Source organism: Neopsephotus bourkii, unplaced genomic scaffold (genome assembly GCF_033783945.1).
Source record: "Neopsephotus bourkii isolate Nb327-2 ecotype Australia unplaced genomic scaffold, CSIRO-AGI_Nbou_v1 NB_5, whole genome shotgun sequence".
In the NCBI taxonomy this organism is placed as follows: domain Eukaryota; kingdom Metazoa; phylum Chordata; class Aves; order Psittaciformes; family Psittacidae; genus Neopsephotus; species Neopsephotus bourkii.
This window is the reverse complement of record NW_026900522.1, coordinates 1,074,814-1,090,223: the sequence shown is the minus strand read 5'-3', so window position 1 is coordinate 1,090,223 and position 15,410 is coordinate 1,074,814. Positions and strand designations below refer to the sequence as shown.

Here is a 15,410-nt window from a genome sequence, read left to right as displayed (position 1 = left end):
CTCTGTATGGTTGCAGAAGAGGTGCAAAGCTGCAGACTGTCAGAAGTTTTCAACATCAATACGTACCTTGACATCTGCTCCTGAGTCTGCTTCTTCTTTCTTTTTAGTGTCAGCTGCACTTCACTCTCAGTTGCTGTTAAAGTGCTTCTCATTCCCTCCACACCGGTCTGCATCAAGAGCTCCTGCAGCCTGGAGTCACCTGGGGTCCCTGGCAGTGAACACTTCAGATAGGTAGAGCTGCAGCAGTGCATGCAAATCTGTAAGTTGATACGGCCAAAAGGATCTCCAAATTAACTAAACAGCCCTCAGCTACTGGTAACCTGTGGTTGATGCACTGTAGACACAGCCCTGCAGGCTGTGAGGCTCCTGAGAAAATCATCCAAGGCAGTGTGGTCTCCCTGAAAAGAAGGGACAGAAATTATTTGGAAGCAGGCAACTGTGGGTTCTATGAACACATCATCTTACGCAGACATTTGGTGGGCTTGTCTACAACATAACTTGACATTGTGCGTGTGCCCTACACCCAAACTAGATGCGAGGCTTAATGCATTGGAATAATCCAGTTGAGATGGCTGACAGAGCACATGAGACACCACAGCTGCACATGCCCACTGTGCCTGTGCTGTTCAGAACATCGTCTGAATGAAGGAAAAAGTGTTTAACAATTCCCCCCTCCCCTTCTTCTCCAGAATATATTGTCTCTTTAGCCAGTAGGAAGGCCAGAAGCAAGGTACGGTATGTGAGAAAGGAATAGAGGTGATGTGTTGATAAGGATGTTGGTGCCATGCAGTGCCTGAAGGGACAGTCTTTCCAGCAGGAGCAGGGGTGGAAGCAGCTGAGAGGATCTTCAGATAAGATAGTGGCACAACTTAGAGGCACTATCAGTGTTTCCTGACAGTGCCCTGTGTGCCAAAAAAATGTTGGTTGTTCATGGTGCACTGCACTGGAACTCCTGATAACTGACGTTTAGGGTTTGTGATGAAAGGACAATGGGAGAGGCATGACGAGTACTTGAAGGCAGGAACAGGGCAAGGAGCTTGTGGAGATGGAACAGGCTAGACTACCAGTAGACTCCACAGGAATGGACAGCCTCTAAGTTTATGGGTTCTTAATGCAGAGTTTGCATTAGCTTCTCCCTTCCTCAAGCCAGGAATAGTGAGAAAACAGTATCACAAGCTTAATCAAAAAGAAAAGAAATGAAAACAAAGGCAGCACCCATTTATAGTGTGCATGCAGAGGAATCTACAGTCTTTATTCTCTAGACATTAGGGTGGGTACAAAGACTCATTACAGAAGAAAGTGACCAAGAGGTTCACATTTTGTGCAGCCCTCAGGTCACTTTGCTGCCTCATGACAGCCTCACTCTTCCTCTCCTATCTTCTTGATGTGAAATACCTCCCGGGTCTTCACTCGGAGCTTGTTGACCTGGGACTCTGCAATGTCAGCCCGCTCCTCAGCTTCCTCCAGCTCATGCTGGATCTTGCGGAACTTGGAGAGGTTGACATTGGACAGCTCCTCCTGTGCGGGAAGAGGGAATTGGTGGTGAGGAGCCCAGGGCAGGGGTTTCACTCCTGCACCTCAGCCTTGTGGGACTGCAGGTCTTTGCTGTGGGAAGGCACAAATCTCCATTCCCCACCCACACTGCTTACACGTAAGCCTCACACAGACTTCCTCATCTCCCTTGCTTAAATTATTTCATCCAAACCAACCAAAACAGGTTTTGAATTGTCCCAGTTCTGTCCTCTGGAATATGCAAAGTAGGGTGGACAGCACACCAGTTTCTGATTTTAGCTGCCAAGAAAATCTCTTTGGGCTGCAGTTTGTTACTCTCCACACTCAAACATTAGGGCTAAGAAAGAGCACCAGCACCAGGAAGCAACATGCATACTCCCCAGAAGGGAGTTTATGTTGTCCTCTGAGAGAAAGTACCTGCTCCCTCCTGCTACTCCCCACTAGATAAGTGTAGCTTCTCATTCTTTCTCCATGCCTGTTATGACAGCACTGTGAGGTAGCTGCCTGTTTCTTCTTCCAAACCAATACACTGCCATGTACAATCAACCCTCCTCTTCTAGACATTGTCTCCAGTCACAGATATCATTGCTTTGACTTATGAAGATAGTTGCTTTGCAGAAGAAATAAAAACTTATTTCCAGTTCATCAGATGAGCTAAACATGTCTGTCTCCTGTTCTGGCTCAGTGTTCTAGGCCTGCACCCTCTGAAGTAAGGTAAAGAACTTATAGGAGATGAATCAGAACCCAGTCATGTCCCTCTCATAAATCATTCACTTATCATAAAACAGCAAAACCTGTCTATACTGGGCAATGCAGGAAAGAACCTGAAAAAATTTATCAGTTGAGAGGTTGGTTGTGAGCTGCATCTCCCAATCTGTTGTCTTGTACAAAAGATGGCAGGACATCACTTTAGTTCATCCCTGACAGGCGACTGACCAGAAGAAAGCAATGTCAACCATACTCAGGATTCTGTTCCTAGTCATTACATTTCTCATGGATAACCACTCCTTACAAGCTTTACAAGGAGGAATTTCTTGTAGGCATACACTAAACTATTCTGTGGTGACTGACATTTCTTTCCTTGCACATGCAGTTCATCATTGTTCATCAGATTCTATGCTCTCCAAAAAAAACACATATTCATTTCTTATATTTGTGTTTCTCCTCAGGAAGAAATGTCAATTACCACTGTACACAATACTTACAGCCTCTTCAGCTTGTCTCTTGTAGGATTTCACCTTTGTTTGCAGCTTGTCCACCAGATCCTGGAGCCTGAGAATATTCTTCCGATCCTCCTCAGACTAAAAGGTTCGGAAAACAGGAGAGTGAATTGGTTTTCCCACACGTGTTAGCAATTACCCTTGTCAGAGAGAGTCTGTGTGAGCCCAAGGACACCACCTGCCTTACCTGGTAGGTCAGCTCCTTCACCCTCCTCTCATATTTGCGCATACCCTTCACAGCCTCAGCGCTGCGCTTCTGCTCAGCATCAACCTCCCCTTCCAGCTCCCGCACCTGCAATCACAAGCCCATCTTTGGAGCTTCCCTGCTATCTCTCCAAGGGACATGCTCACTCTTGCACAAACACCAGCCCTACGCACTCTGGCCTCCAGCTTCTGGATTTGCTTCTTGCCTCCTTTCAGTGCCAACTGCTCAGCCTCATCTAGACGGTGCTGCAGGTCCTTCACCGTCTGGTCCAGGTTCTTCTTCATCCTCTCCAGGTGGGCACTGGTGTCCTGCTCCTTCTTCAGCTCTTCTGCCATCATGGCCGCCTGAGGAGAGCAAAGGATCAAAACCCTTCTGGGGCTGGAGACATTCTGGGGAGATAGCACTTATTTTTGAGCAATGAAAGGAGCCCCTGACTCACATCTGTGATGGCCTTCTTGGCCTTCTCTTCAGCATTGCGGGCTTCCTGGATAGTATCCTCCATCTCACCCTGAATTTGGGCAATGTCTGTTTCCAGCTTCTTCTTGATGTTGATCAAACTGGTGTTCTGTGCAAAGAGATATGGCAAGACTTGTAATATGAGGTCTGCAATGCCAAACCCTCAGCAGCAGCCAAGTATTTGCTCTTCAAGCCTGCAACTCAAAACCTTTGTAAAAATGGTTGTTTACAAAATGCCAGGGGTGGCCTTAAATGATGGGCATGGAGCATGCCTCTCCTTGTGGACAGCAGTACACAGCTCATTCCAGTTCTCCCTATCATCTTGTATATAGCAGCATTCTGTGTTTGGTGAGTGTCAACACAACTGGTTTTACACCACGCCCTGACCTGGGTATGGAGGAGCTGCACACGTTCAGTGGCATCCAGAAGCTCCTGCTCAGCTATTTTCCTGGACCGTTCTGTTTGCTCCAAAGCTGCCCGTAGCTCCTCAACTTCAGCCTGCAACAGGTTTGCTCTGCGCTCCACCATGGCCACCTGCTCCTTCAGGTCTTCCTGTGTCCTCAGAGCATCGTCCAATTGAATCTGGGTATCCTGTAAAAGAAGCAACAGAAATTACAAGGTGGCAGTGCAAGCTTGGGTGTCAAAAGTGTCAGAGCTGTCATATCTCCTCCTGCAGCTTTGATGAACAGACCTTGAGTGCTGCCTGTGTGTTTCTCAGGTGCTTTTGTGCCTCAGCAGCCACACGATTGGCATGGCTGAGCTGGATCTCCATTTCATTCAGATCTCCCTCCATCTTCTTCTTCAGCCGCAGGGCTTCATTCCTGCTCCTGATCTCAGCATCCAGGCTGCTCTGCAAGGACTCCACAATTCTGAGGTGGTTTCTCTTCAGCTGGTCAATTTCCTCATCTTTCTCTGCTACCTTCCTGTCAATCTCAGCTTTGACCTGGTTGAGCTCAAGTTGGAGGTGCAGGATCTTTCCCTCTTCATGTTCTAGGGAGGCCTGGACAAGTCAGCAGGAACAGTGACTTAAAGTAGTGCTTCTTTTCTAAGTAATCTTTTTTGCAGCACTTTAAAAAGGGAAGTGACCAAGCCTCACTTGTAGGCTTGCTTTCCTGCCATCTCTGCAGATAACTGTTACCATACATTCAAACTGGACACAGCTATTAGTTCTGTGTGTACCTCAGCTTCCTCCAGTGATGCCTGGAGGTCACATTTCTCCTGCTCAATCTGCTTCTTGGCTTTCTCCAGCTCATGAATCGCTTTTCCTCCCTCAGCAATCTGCTCCGTGAGGTCAGAAATCTCCTCTGTGGGAACAACGACCAATGGCATGATTGGCCACAGAACAGAATGGGAAGGTTCCCTACACACCAAGGTGAGAGGCATCTTTTCCCCCTGAAGGCACAGACCCATGTGAAGCAGCGGGTACTGGGGGGTGCTGAGAAAGCCCTGCCAGGAGCAGAGGGACAGGGACTTACGCTGCAAGTTCTTGTTCTCGCGCTTCAGCGTTTCCAGGTGGTCCAAGGACTCCTCATACGCATTCTTCATCTTAAACAACTCCGTGCTGAGAGAGCGGGCCTCCTTCTGGGAGGCTTCCAGCTCAGCCTGTGTTTCCTCATACTTCTGCTTCCATTCTGCCAGGATCTGAAGAGAAAGCGGGTGTCAGTATGGGCATGACAAAGAGGAGGGAATGCTCTGCCCAGGAGCCCCCAGTCTGGAGCCTGAAAGACCTTGTCAAAGTTCTTCTGCTTCTTATCCAAAGCTGCACAGGCAGCATTTGATCTCTCCACGTCAATCATCAGGTCCTCCACTTCATTCTGCAGCCTCTGCTTTGTCTTTTCCAGGGAGGCACATTTGGCATTGACAACTTCAACATGTTCCTCTGCTTCCTGCAGGCGCTGTGCCAGCTTCTTCCTGAGGAAAGTTCCTTACTTGGCATAGAGAAACCAATGTGCTTTTCACAAGAGCTTGCTTAATTATTTTTCAATCTGCCATCAAACAGAACGAAGGGCTTCTTATGTGCTGTTCTTACCCTTTGCCTTTACTGAAACACTAGGCCTTCTACAGGATAAAATTTTCCACTCTCTGTTACCCTTCCCAAGGCAAATCTGTGACTTATTCCTCGGAATATCTTGGTGTGTCTCTTTCCAATGTTTTCTTTATATTTTCAGCCCCCCATTGGCTTCCTCACATCCTACCACAACTTACTTTGCCTCTTCCAGCTCCTCCGTGCGCTGAATGGCATCCGTCTCATATTTGGTTCTCCACTGGGCCACTTCGCTGTTGGCCTTAGATAGGGTGCGCTGCAGCTCCCCCTTGGCTTCCTGCTCCTCCTCATATTGTTCCCGGAGCAAGTCACAGTCATGGCGAGCAGACTGCAAGGCGTGGGCCAGCGCATTCTTGGCCTGAGTAGAGAGACAGTGGAATTAGGAGAACTAATTGCTTGCGAGATAATAAAATGGCAACTTAGAGAACCCTGTTGAAAATTTTTTGAATCTGACACTTAAAGTCCAAGGAAGACAGGTACACTATTCCATGTTCTAAGAAGATTCTTATTGCTTCATTCATCAGAATCTAGAATGTTACCTCAGGAGAGATTATGGGCAAAATGTAAATTACAATTTTAAGGCTGGGAATTGCTGAATCCTTTTAGATATGTCCTAAAGTTTCAGCTTCCATTACAAAAGCAAAATAAGAAGCAAATTTTTTTAGACATATCTCAAATCTTTTTATGTCATTTGCAATATGAATAAAGACCTAATGTTGTCCTTTCTTGTCCCAGTAACCAGGTTAGAGGTGATGCTACCCTCAACTTTTCTTCTCACATGAGAGACGGAAGTGGCAATATTGTTAGTCTAGTTTGGAAGCTCCCATATTAAAACCACGTGGTTAAGATATTTTGATTTTATGTGAGTGTAGGAAATATCTAGAAAGAAAATGGAATCTGAATCCAAAGTCAATCCCCCTACAGGAAATATAAACATATTTCCTACCTTTACTTCTTCATCTAAATGTCTCTTTAGTTCCTCGATCTGTTGGGTAAATGCCTGTTTGCTTCGGGAGAGCTGAGATATCAAACCATCTTTTTCTTCGATCTTGCGTGAATATTCACCTGACAAATTATACAGAGAGACTATAACTTAAAAAGCAATTCTAAGCCTATGTGTCTTCAAATCACGTATACCAGCTTACAAAGTATACAACAACTTGAGTAAAACGCCACTCTTTCTTGTCATCACCAATTACAGGTTCTCCCATTCCAGGGAGAGGGAAGGGTGTTACCTGCTTCTGTCTGAAGGCGAGCTCTTTGACTATTGAGGTCATTGATCATGCGCTGATGCTCTTCTTCTTTTGACTTAATCTCACTTAGCTGGTCTTCCAGAGTGCGACATGTCTTCTCCAGGTTTGCCTGGAATGTCAAATACATTTAATGAAAAATGACTATCAATAAGTTCCCAAATCTGTTCTCATCCTGAAACCAATACAACTATGTGTGAAAGAAAAATGTAGTCAGAAGTCTCAAAATCATCTATCAGGTCATGTACCATAGGGCAGTAACCTGACAGATGCTCTGTACCTTGGCCTTGGAGACAGACTGCATGTTACTGGACAAATCATCAATCTCCATCTTCAGCTCACTCTTCTCCTTCTCCAGCTTCTGCTTCACTCGCTGCAGATTGTCGATCTGCTCCCCAAGCTCAGCGGTGCTGTCCGCGTGCTTCTTGCGCAGGGCAGCAGCCGTGGCTTCGTGCTGCAGCGTGGCCTCTTCGAGGTCACGACGCATCTTCTGGAACTCGGCCTCACGCTTCTTGTTCATCTCGATCTGAGATGCGGTCGCCCCTCCTGCTTCTTCCAGGCGCTCGCTGATCTCCTCCAGCTCCCTCGAGAGGTCAGACCGATGCTTCTCTGCTTTTGCCCGAGAGGTTCGCTCTGCCTCAATTTCTTCCTCCAGTTCCTCAGTACGAGCCTGGAGAATATCAGGGACCATTCACACCCGTGCCCTCCTCCTACTTGACCTGAGGATGTGTGTGGGAGGGTGTCCTGGGTTCAGCTGTAACAGTTATTTTTCTCCTCTTTAGTATCTGGTACAGTGCTGCATTTTCAGCTTTAGCCTGAGAACAATGCTGATAACACTGATGTTTGTAGCTGTTGCTAAGTAATATTTACTCTGATCAAGGACTTTTTCAGTTTCATGCTCTGCCAGTGAGGAGGGGCACAGGAAGCTGGGAGGAAGCAGAGACAGGACACCTGCCAGAAACAAGCCAAAGGGGTATTCCATACCATGGCACGTCATGCCCAGTATATAAAGTGGGGGAGTTACCTGGAAGGCCTAGATTCCTACTTGGGTTGGTCTGGGAATTGGTTGGTGGGTGCTGAGCAATTGTATTCTTTCTCCTTGTTATTTTTCTTATCATTATTATTATTGCTGGTAGCAGTAGTGGTTTTGTGTTATACTTTAGTTACTGAACTGTTCCTATCTCAACCCATGGGATTTACATTCTTTTGATTCTCCACCCCTAGCCCTCCAGGAATAGGGAGGAGAAAAAGGGGGGAAGTGAGTGAGCAGCTGTGAGGTTGTGGGTCACTGGCTGGGCTTAAACCATGACAGAGGAGAAAGAACAGAGACTTGCCTGCAGCTCCTTGATCTTCTTCTGTAATTGCATGGCCAGGGTTTGCTCATCCTCGATTCTACTCTGGATCTGGCTGATTTCAAAATCTTTCCTTTGAGCAAAGAAAACTGTGTTAGAGCTGAAAAAAAAAAAGAAAAAGCACATCAGTCCAGCACTCAGGTGCCCCTCAGCCACACTTACTTCTTTAGTTTCTCATCCAGCTGCTGCTTATCATTTTCTAAATCCATGATGCTGTCCTGGGACAGCTTCAGGTCTCCTTCAAGTTTTCTCTTGGCTCTCTCAAGGTCCATGCGCAGTTTCTTCTCTTGCTCCAGGGACCCTTCAAGCTAAATGAACAAGACCACCAATGAAGCAGACAGTTCTAACTCCATACCTATTCTGTTCTTGCTGTATGCTTGTCTGCTTACATCATCCACTTGCTGCTCCAGCTTGATTTTAGCTTTGGTCAATGTATTGACTTTGTCCTCTTCTGCCTGCAGGTCATCCAGTGTCTGCTGATGGGCCTCCTGGAAGGCCTTCTTCTCTTTTGTCAGCTTGGCGATGGTCTCGTCCAGGCCTGCCATCTCTTCTGTGAGGTTTTTCACCTTTGAGAAGAAGGGAGCAAGTTAATCATGTATAACAAAATGTCTTTTCTGGAGTGACAGTGACATCTTCTACCTTATACCTTGTTTTCAGTGGCATGTTTTTCCTTTTCAACCTTGGCCAGTGTTAACTCAAGGTCATCAATATCTTTCTTCAACTCTGAGCATTCATCCTCCAGTTTCCGCTTCTTGGCTGTCAGCTCAGCATTTATTTCCTCCTCTTCCTCAGCCCTTTCAGTAACCTCTTTAACTTTTGCTTCCAACTGGATTTTGGTTTTGATGAGTTGGTCACATCTTTCCTCAGCATCAGCCAAACTATCTGCTTCCTGGTGGGGAGACACATGTGTTCTTGATTTGTTTTCTGAACTTTTTAATGTATGTTTGTTAAAATATAATCTGAAGTTGACCTCTCCTCAAACAACTTTAAACTTGCTTTTTGCTTGCTTCTGGAATGCTTCTCAGTTGGAAACAATTTTGTTTCAGAAACTTTTTTTCTCTCTCCTAAAAATGACTCACTTATGTGGTAGGTGTGAGAATTTTTCATTTACATAAAGGTGAAAGTGTTTGAAGACATTTCTCTTCACAAACATATTATTAAATATGTTTTTGTAACTGAATCCTTCTGAACTCTTTATTATGCTGGGAGTAAAAGCTCCAGTAGTATCAGTAGTAATTCAGTGAAAAAAAGCTTGCTGTCTCTACATGTATTATGATTTCTGCTTGTGCAAGTGGCTTTTACTCTTGTCCATCAGCTGTGTGTCATCCTTTCATACTGTGTCTGGAGTGGCATATGTGGCTTTCAGCTGATCACCACATCATCTTACTCTTTGGTGGGTTTTTGGTATAATGAACTTGTTTTGTCCCAAATGAATGTGAAACACAAATCTTACAAGAAAGTCCAATGGGATATACTAAGGCAAACACCACAATTTTTCCCTTTTCTATAGCAATTTTCAAATGAACAGGTAATTAAGTACAGTGTTCTGATTTTAGTTGGTAATTTAAGAAATTTAATGTGTACTTTAAGATGAGTTTGTAAAGTGACATTTGAGTATCAAATACTTTTGTGTATATTTAAAGCAATATTTTGTGAAGTGCTGTGTGCCTACAAGGTTCATAGGACTGTGGTGGTAAAATTATTAATATTTAAAATTGAGGGGTCTGGCTATAAAGTATCTTTACTAAAAGAATATTCCTTTCAACTAAAAGCAATCCATGATTGTTTTCAACTCCCCACTTTTGAGCTAAAATAATATTGGCTATGCCACTTCACCAAGAGCCAGTCTCTCTGTATTGTCATGTTGTTTACTGTTTGATTCCTTAGAACTGTTGCAGTTAACAAGCTACTTCAGTAGAATACTCCCCGAGGATGGACACCTGGCTTTGTTAACACTGAACTAATTGATTTTCTTCACTCCTTTTTTTTTTTGTGTGTAACAATATACAGGCTGTGTCTCTGCAATCAGTTGGCAGAGAACAGGAGAGCAGAAGAGGAGATGCTGTCCTAATGCACTCTCACTGTATTTATAGTTAAAAAAACTTCAGTCTAACCTGTTCTAAATTGTGCCACCCAGACTGGGGACCCCAACACAAGTACATCACAGAAAGGCGGCTTTTAGAGGAAAGGAATGTTCTTTAATAAAAATACATTTTTAGCCAGCCTCTCAATATTAAATATTAATATTTTATCACCACAGGATGTTGTTTATGAACTACCATAGAAAATCCAGATTAGAAATTAAAAAAACTACAACACAAGAAAAACTAAAACTTCTATTTCAGTATAAATTCCATTTATGACCTTGATTCATACCAGTTAAGTTTAGAGCATACAGAGCTCTTGTCTATATGACAACTAAGTGAAGAAAAAAAACGCCCTGGATGTTGTGAGTGTTTTTCAGAAACAGAAACTCTGTGTCTATATATACATAGACTAAAGAGAAATTTGAAGCTTTCTTTCCCAATCACTGAATGAATTATTAACTGTTAGTTATTAGGCACAGGGTGGATGGCTTTTTCAGCACCTGAATTTACAAGTACCGCTTCAACTCTGGCTTGCATTTACACTCCAAAATTAATTCATTGTTCTATATCCTGGTGAAATGGAGATACCCCCTGAAGGAATCACCATCTCAGAGAGAGTTGAGGGTTCAGGCAAAACTCTGTTCTGAGTATTTCATGTTAGCTAGCTGAATCTGCCTCCTCCCTATGAAGGCAAGACCACTGACTCCCCCTTTGAGCTCTCTGCTTCTTTTTACTGACTCTCAGAGTGCTCACAATGCCACTGCCAGACACTTGTTTCTTCAACTTCACGCACACATGAAAGATAATTCACCAAATATTTGACTTTTGGTCTTCTATAGTCTGACCTTCTACTTTGTAACTAACAGTCTGAATGCATAACCCCTTTTCTGAGTGATAAATTAATGGTTACAAACTCACAGCCTGCACTTGGAGCTGCAGATCATTTTTTTCCTGCGTCAGTTTCACCATTTTCTCCTCCAGCTCCTTTCTCTTTGTCTCAGACTTTGCAAGCTCTTCTTTGGTTTTCTCAAATTCTTCCTTCATAGTGGCCATCTCCTTCTCAGATTCTGCACTCTTCAGCAATGGCTTGATCTTGAAGAACAGCTTCATCCAGGACCAGTGCTTCACATTCATGAATGCACGAATATTGTACTGGATAGAATAGATGGACTCCCTGAAGAATAATAAAAATGTACATTGAATATTTTCAGTAGAACAAGTGTTAACACTTTCCTCCAACTACAGTGAGTTTAACTGAAGATGAGAAATGTCTACCTTCTCTCCACCATTCTCTGATACGCCACTCTACTCAGGTAGCCCCTGCACACAGCTTGTGTGCGGGTGATGAGCTGTGCCAGCTTCTCATCCCTCATCTCCTCCAGGAGTCCCAGCAGCCCAGCTTTGAAGAACACCTTGAGAAAGGGAACGTTGCTGCATATCACCGGCAGGTAGCGCAGAGCACAGAGATGTAATGAATGACTCAAGAAAGGTTTGTACCTTGGTGTGACCAAATTTGTACTGGGTATGGTCCACATCAATTGATGCAAGAAGCTTCTCAGAAGCCTTCTTGCTGTCAATGAACTGTCCCTCTGGGATTGCACTGGCATTAAGCAACTTGTATCTGTCAAAAGAGAAAGGAGAAGTAAAGGGTGTTCTTTCCTACCCAACACACACTAGTTACTGAACCCCAGCAACCCATATGTATCTATAATTTTTGACAACAGAGTGCAGCCTGAATGAAGCCACATGAATGAACCAGAGTTCCTTTTAATGATGCTGAGAAGTGCAGTGCTCTTACCTCTGTTTGAAGTCAGCATAGAGCACTCTGCTGGGGAAACCTTTCCTGCAAATCCTGATGCCTTCCAGCACACCGTTACAGCGCAGCTGATGAAGTACCAGTTCATGCTCCATGGCACCTAGCAATACAGACCATAAATGAAAACCAGTTTCCATTGCAGAGGCGAATGGCTGTATCAGAGCAAGTTCTCTTTCTGCTTGAGCATCTTACCAGGTGTTTTTGTTTCATTTGGGATGATGCAACGCACAAAATGAGGATGAGTGCTCCGTAGGTTGGTCATGAGTTTGTTTAAGTTCTCCTAGAGGGACCAATTAGTAATGTGAGTGGCCTATGTCCAGCATTTGATGCATCAAACCCATGCTGATACCTTTACAACATCTCAGTATTAGCTGGGTTTCAGAACACAGATAAAGCCCCAGAAACCAAATATTTCTATTATTTGAAGATACTGAACACCATTTTTAAAGACTGAAATACTACTAGTGATCCAGTAAGAGCATACACGATTTCACATTTTCCCACAGTGTAATTAACTTTTAGGGTTTTCAAGTTCTGCCATTTAAAGTTATCTTCTTGAGTTTAAAAAGTAGGTTGGTCTTTTTTTTCAGGTAAGAAGAATACGTCCTTGGAGAATGTTTGTAAGGGCATTTCCAATTCCCTAACATATCAACCTCACCAAAATGCAGGAATGCTAAAATTATAGTTCTAGTCTAACTCAAACATAAAGATCTGAATAATATCCTCTCCAAACAGAAACCAAACAAAAGAAATTATTTAATTTTTATAATCTTTGAAGACTGAATGCTTGTTTTTGAACATGACATGTTAGCAATATGAAATTGATCCTGGAAAACCTGATGTGGAATTTTACCACTGTTACAGCAATACAAAATGTTACCTTATTCCCTATGAAATTTAATATTAGATCCCCTCCTTCCTTCATATAACAAAGAGAGAAAAAATGCATTACTGTACCCGGAAAAGTGCTGATACAGTCTGGAAAGAAGAACCCTTCTTCTTGCCACCCTTCTTGCCACCACCAGCCTCTGCAAATGGAAGAAAATAAAAAAAGCAGTTCAGCGTTCACTGTTTTAATTGTTTCAACATTGTCCTACACTGATAGTACAATTTCCACAAAGCTGACCTGCATCTGCTCCACCATAGTTGGCAAAAAGGAAGGACAGTGTCTTCAGAGATGACTTCTGGTACAATCCAATGACAGTTTCATTCAGAGGGTCTTTGTTCTTCTCAAGCCAGCCAGTGATGTTGTAGTCCACCGTGCCAGCATAGTGCACCAGGGAGAAATGGGCCTCAACCTTGCCTTTAGCAGGCTTTGGCTTCTGGAAGTTGCTAGACTTGCCCAGGTGCTGGTCATACAGCTTGTTCTTGAAAGAGGTGTCAGTTGCCTTGGGGAACATGCACTCCTCTTCCAGGATGGAGAAGATACCCATGGGCTGGAAGAAATTACAACAAGAAGGAGAAAGACATTAGAAAGGAGAAAGATTGGAAAGTTGCTGGAGTCAGAAGAGAAAGCTGTTCTCATGTGTTTTACAACACTAAGTTGAAGAAAGCTAACTAAGTCTCTACTTTTTTCAGTGTTGCAGTTTCATTCAAACTTATGTAAATGCCTTTGCCAATGAAAAAAATGCGAATACATCATTGTGAAATACAGTCCTCTCCGTAAAACCTCTGTACTGATAGGTACTTACAGAACATGGCAGTCTTTCATATAACTTCAATTTGTAATCTGGAAATGAATGCTCTCACCAAAATCTTGATATCTGAGTATCATCTCCAAAACCACTTCCACCCTGTTGCCATTTTCACACAGTACAGATTTGAAAAAGCTAGAATATTCTCACATGCTTCTTCAATATGTCTCTTGGCAAGTGTGGAAGATCCAACATATAATAGACTTGAACAGGAAGGATACCTTTTCAATGAGCTCAATGCAGGCAGCCAGGTCCATCCCAAAGTCGATGAATGTCCATTCAATTCCTTCCTTCTTGTACTCCTCCTGCTCCAGCACGAACATGTGGTGGTTGAAGAACTGTTGCAGTTTCTCATTGGTGAAGTTGATGCACAGCTGCTCAAAGCTGTTGAACTGCCAGACATAAAAAAAAAAAAAACCAAAACAACATGCAGAGTTTTTAAGAGTTAGTAATAGTAGCCTGGTGTTTTCTTGTGTAATCCTAATTCACCATGGGTTATACTTCAAATACAAGGCTTCTTCCTTTGTAGTTTTCCTATGTTACCTGTCTAGGATAATCTTTTCATTTAGAAAAGAGAGGAGGTTAGGAGACTAGTTTTCTATTATGATTTTTTTTTGGGGGGGGGGGTAAAAATTAGATTCTGAAAGCCTTGCAAATAAGTGTAGGAAGTTACAAATTGCTACTAAAAATGTATCTCAAAATTTCCTTTATTCTCAATTGTAACATCAATGAAAATGCTGGGATAATTATTTTCCTTACATCAAAGATCTCAAAGCCAGCAATGTCCAGGACACCAATGAAGTACTGCCTGGGTTGCTTTGTATCCAGTTGTTGGTTGATACGAACAACCATCCACAAGAACATCTTCTCATAGACAGCTTTTGCCAGGGCACCAACTGCATTGTTCACCTAAAGCAAGGAGAAAGGTTTGGAGTTGTATATAACTATATACAATAGAGGAGATCAACAGGACCCATCAAAGCATGTTCCAGTTTACCACATTTCTTTTACCTGCTGCACGGTTTGACCCTTGGTCACATATTCATTCCCAACTTTGACTCGGGGGTAGCAAAGGGCCTTCAGCAGGTCAGCTGAGTTCAGACCCATCAGGTAGGCAGCCTTGTCAGCCACTAAATACCAGAAAAGAGACAGAAATAAATATTGGGAATTCCTAAAATTTTATACTTGAGGGACTGTCTCAAAAGCAACAGGAAATGTTTACTGTTACAGAATGCACAAAAATATCTGAGTCAAAGCAACAAAGCTAATTTCTCTGTGGCTTCAGGATACAGAGTATGCAACACCTCCTGAGCTTCGGTTTGCACAAATGTCCTCCAAGAGAACTCATTGCTTTCATTCTTTTTCAGGCATGACTAAGGGACTTCACACTTTCTTTTTAGTCTTATACCAAGAGGATCATCGCTCAGAGCTGGAGGCATGGATTGTACTTACTGCTGTGGCAGAGACTAATCAAATACACATCTCAAATTGAAGTTCCCCCTATTAGGTGAAGGTGCATAGGAGCATAGTCTCCTGCTCTGTAAGGACTGAGACACTTTACAGCACTATATTCCACTGTACAGCAGATTCTTTACAGCAGCTATTCCACTATACAGCAGATTACAAGGTGTATTCCAAATAAACTAATAATATTACTGTGTTAATATTGTTAGTAATAATGTTAATAAAATTTTAATCTTAAAAATACTTATGACTATAATAATGTTACAGGAATTGACATCCATGCTTCCTCACTTCCTGCCAGGGCCAGATC

General features: G+C 43.3%; 1 protein-coding gene and 1 long non-coding RNA gene across 2 annotated transcripts in view; one reads left to right on the top strand and one right to left on the bottom strand.

The window, feature by feature from the left end:
- LOC133219288 (uncharacterized) overlaps window positions 1–15,410 on the top strand; it is a 40,744-nt gene that overhangs the window by 7,704 nt on the left and 17,630 nt on the right. The window lies entirely within an intron of this gene.
- The window catches only part of LOC133217965 (myosin heavy chain, skeletal muscle, adult-like), a 49,093-nt gene that overhangs the window by 30,354 nt on the left and 3,329 nt on the right, over window positions 1–15,410 (bottom strand). The window lies entirely within an intron of this gene.